This window comes from Micropterus dolomieu, linkage group LG14, assembly GCF_021292245.1.
Source record: "Micropterus dolomieu isolate WLL.071019.BEF.003 ecotype Adirondacks linkage group LG14, ASM2129224v1, whole genome shotgun sequence".
Taxonomy (NCBI): Eukaryota; Metazoa; Chordata; class Actinopteri; order Centrarchiformes; family Centrarchidae; genus Micropterus; species Micropterus dolomieu.
Window position 1 is genome coordinate 27,474,227 of NC_060163.1, and position 4,801 is coordinate 27,479,027.

Consider the following 4,801-nt stretch of genomic DNA (forward strand, 5'->3'; position numbering starts at 1 on the left):
CAGGCCGAGGAGGTGGAGTTGCAGTTATCTTCGACTCTAGCCTACTAATCAGCTCTAAACCTAAACTAAACTATAACTCATTTGAAAGCCTTGTTCTTGGTCTTTCGCACCCAAGTTGGAAATCACTGCAACCAATTCTCTTCGTTATAGTGTACCGAGCACCTGGCCCGTACTCTGAATTCTTATCTGAATTTGCAGAGTTTTTGTCAACTTTAGTCCTTAAAACGGACAAAGTTATTATTGTAGGGGATTTTAATATTCATGTGGATGTTGAGAATGACAGCTTCAGTACTGCGTTTATCTCTCTGTTAGATTCCACTGGCTTCTCTGGCCGCCCACCCTGAGTCATGGTTCTGCTCGAGGTTTCTGCCTCTTAAAGGAAGTTTTTCCTTGCCTCTGTCTCCTAGTGCTGCTCTTGGTGGGAACTGTTGGGCTTCTGTAAATAACATCATAGAGTTCGGTCTAGACCTGCTCTTTATGAAAAGCGCTGTGAGATAACCGTTGTTGTGATTTGGCGCTATATAAATAAAATTGAATTGAAGGTAGGAGGAAACAAACATCAGCTGATCTCGGCGTCCTGCTGTCCTCTGCTGATCAGTCTGACGGGACGTCGGGAAAAAGAGACGCCAGAGGTCTGACCAAGAGTCTGAGACCAGCTGGGACTGTGCTGACTACAACTTCTGCTTTTGTTTCCACTGTCTGTCCTCCTGTCTGTCTGTCCTCCTGCAGACGGACACGTCGGGCCGTCTCCTCTTGGAGACTCCTGCTGACCTTCAGAACCTCCTGCTGCTGATGAAGACCAAGAGGGATCAGAAAGCTGCTGTGAGGAGACCTGCAGCCCCCCCTGCTGCGCAGTCCGTGGTAAGACACGTCCTCCCCTGGACAGGTAACCAGGTGATCGCACAGTGACGTCTTCAGCGTCACCTGCAGAGTCAGAAGTCAGACTGATTACAGACCAGTAAATTTCATCGCTGACCGTTTCATTACCAGACAAAGCTGTTCATGACTTGGTGATCATGTGATCACGTGACGGGCGACTGTTTGTGTCTCGCAGCCTTACTACGTGGACGAGGAGGATTTCTTTAAGGCCTGTGATCAGAAGCAGCTGCTGGTGATGGACAGATACCTGTCTACAGGTGGAGACGTCAACGCCTGCGACGCTGTGAGTCCTCCACCCTCGGCTGCGGCCCAACAGCAGAGGGCGGTAAAGTGCCACGCTAGAACAACCAGATTATTGATCATGTGGTAGGAGTTGAATTGAAGAAGATCCTGAACCTGCTTCACAGTTCAGGATCAAAGGAAAAGACAAGAACAGGGAATTAAAAACGATTTTTAACACCTGAACGGCCAAACGGGTCGAGAGTAAATGAACGTTTCACTTTCTGAGGTGTACCGGACCTGAAGGTGATGTAAGTCACATGACGGGTTAACGCCGCCGTTGGGTTTGTAAGTCACGTGACGTAGCGTTATTTTGACTTTCACAGGACTCGAACCCTGATCCTGATCCTGACCCATGCGTCCACCGCGTTATGTGGACTTTCTCTTTACGTCACATGACTTTATTTGCACCCGTCGTACTTTCTTCGGCCTCCAGAGGGCTGAATTATCTTTCTCTGAAAGACAGAACCTAAGAACATCACTTCCTGTTTGTTTGCTTTGGGGGTGTTTCCAGAATCCTTAAAGACTCTGAAACATCGGATCAATAAATATTCCGTCTGCTGCAACATAAATTTCTAACAAGTTGTGACCCCAAACAAAGATGGCCGCCAGCTGGCTACCTGGACAGGAAACGGGAGAAACGTCTTTTTATGTTGCAGCATGACGTTTCTTCATGTCGCTGGTTCAGAGGCGGTCTGGACCGGTCTGGACCAGCTGATGTCTGTGCTGCTGTCTGTGTTCAGTTTGAGCGTACAGGTCTGCACAGAGCGTGCTCACAAGGTCACGCAGAGGTCGTCACCAAACCGTTGGAGGCCGGCGCCGACGTCCACAGCAAAGACAAGGTACGACGTTTATCATGTTATTTTAAAGCCTGCGCAAATGGAATCTGAATTTAAAATCTATAGTACGCTAAATTGGATTTCAGATCAAATTTAACAGTTTGAAATTCAATTTAAATCTCATTGCTTTCACATATTGGCTTTCGGTCCAGATTCAGTCCAGAATTCAGTTTTCAAATTGAGTTTCTCACTCAGAGGCACTCATAAGGGGGACTCTGGAAGAACCGATTCAGTCCAGCTCCTTTCAAAGGACCACAAGGCTTTCTGGGTTTATACCAGGTCTCTGGCTCCAGTGTTAGAACCAGTTTTAATCCCAGTTTTAATCTGGAGTTAGAACCAGTTTTAATCCCAGTTTTAATCTGGAGTTAGAACCAGTTTTAATCTGTGAGCTGGAGAAGTGCTCACTAACACAGATTCTGACAGATTTGTGAACAATATTTGAGAGAAATAGGTCTTTTGTGCACACACACAAAAAAGTCTTAGATCTTTGAGTTCAGCTCATGATGAACGGGGCAACAACATCTATCTATATATCTCGTTTCTAATGTTCTGGTTCTGTTCAGCTGTGGTCCACTTGTGTCCACACCGCTTGTCGAGGAGGACATCTGTCTGTCCTCCAACTGCTGTTGAACCATGGAGCGGACATTACTGCAAGAGACAAGGTAATACCACAGACAGTAATACTACTACTATCAAATAAAATAATTGTAACGATGTAATAAGAACTTTAAATCCCCGCTGAAATAACATTACAAGATTGTTTTTTGAATAAATCACAAGACAAAACACGTCTGAAAATGTAAATCACAAACCAGTGTATCAGCAAAGACATTAAAAATATCTGTATTAATGAATTAGAAACCTGCGGGAGGACAGTGAGACTAAAATACTGTGTGTGTGTCAGCTGGACAGCACTCCTCTTCAGGTCTCTGAGGACCGGACACCTGGACTGTGTTGAACACCTGATCTCCTGCGGAGCTGAAGTCAACACGCAGGACAGGGTGTGTGTAAATAAAATCTGTTAAACCGTGATAGTATTTCCATTTGCCAAATGTTTCCGTTGGGAGGATTCTACCTGTTTAACTGATGTAATGAACACCTTGGGGCCTCTGGGTAGTTTTGACAGTACACAAGTATTTGAAGTACTATCTGGTTCATCAATAACCTGTCAGATCAATAAGCAGTGTGTGTGTGTTGCAGGAGGGAGACTCTCCGCTGCACGACGCTGTTGGACACAACAGATTTAAAATCATCCAGCTGCTGCTGAAGCACGGAGCCGACACACACGTCACCAACCAGGTAACACTGACCACAGGGGCCTCTAGGGGCCCTGAAAGCTCCGGTCTCTCTGTGTTTACGTTGTGATTAATCAGTACACACGAGACATCTGAGAGAAGCGGGTCGGCCGGAGGGCCACAGTCCTGGGTCGGCCGGAGGGCCACACGATGCTGTTTCACTTGTATTTGTTTCAACAGGAGAACATGTTGAAGTTAAAAGAAGACGCCTCTCTTAGCAGAATACCAAGAGTTCTAAAGATCGAAATCTAGAAATCGTACTTTAACGTGATCAAGTTTAAAAACAAGAACCGCTTCGCTCTCAGCAGCTGTTCTTAATTCTCTCTGTGTGGTAAAACCCGTTCTAACATTTGGGACCGTTAACAAAAGGTCCTGTGAACGGAGACCGCCCACCCCCCCCCCACACATTTCCTAATGATAAAACAGCACAGAGGAAGCGGAATCGCGCAGGGTCTACAGGTCGGCGGGGAGGCCGGCACGTGACGCTCCGCGTGTCGGCAGAGGGCCGAGCAGATATTCAAATAATAAGTCGCCACAATCTAGAGCTACGTTTCCGTCTGGCTCTGAAACATTATTCCTCAAATCGAACCTCAGCTGGTCAACATGTTTCCATCGCGTTACGGCCTCGTCACCTTTCCCGGGTCAGCGGGGATTCATGGGAGATTTAGACCGAAGTTCATCTCAGGACCAGGGGCCTTACTGAGACGGGCCCTTGGTCCTGCTCCGGTCCGACAGTGAATACAGGCCTCTCTCCCCCCCCCTCTCTCCCTCTCCCCTCCCCTCTCTCTCTCTCTCTCCCTCTCTTCTCCTCTGAATGGCCCCTCCAGGCCTCCGTACTGTCAGTGTGTACAAACATGTATCTGTGTTTCTTTAACTGTCACTGCTGCAGACAGAAGTGGACGACCGTGTGATGACGTGGGGACGAGCGTGTGGGGACGAGCGTGTGGGGACGAGCGTGTGGGGACGAGCGTGTGGGGACGAGCGTGTGGGGACGTGATGACGTGGTGACGACCGTGTGGTGACGTGGTGACGTGATGACGTGGTGACGTGGTGACGACCGTGTGGTGACGTGGTGACGTGATGACGTGGTGACGTGGTGACGACCGTGTGGTGACGTGGTGACGTGATGACGTGATGACGTGGTGACGACCGTGTGATGACGTGGTGACGACCGTGTGGTGACGTGGTGACGACCGTGTGATGACGTGGTGACGTGATGACGTGGTGACGACCGTGTGATGACGTGATGACGTGGTGACGACCGTGTGGTGACGTGGTGACGACCGTGTGGTGACGACCGTGTGGTGACGACCGTGTGGTGACGACCGTGTGGTGACGTGGTGACGTGATGACGACCGTGTGGTGACGTGGTGACGACCGTGTGGTGACGTGGTGACGACCGTGTGGTGACGTGGTGACGACCGTGTGGTGACGACCGTGTGGTGACGACCGTGTGGTGACGACCGTGTGGTGACGACCGTGTGGTGACGACCGTGTGGTGACGACCGT

The 4,801-nt window shown here is 49.2% G+C and overlaps 1 pseudogene; it reads left to right on the forward strand.

Moving 5' to 3' along the window:
- The window catches only part of LOC123983568, a 10,982-nt pseudogene that overhangs the window by 4,871 nt on the left and 1,310 nt on the right, over positions 1-4,801 (forward strand).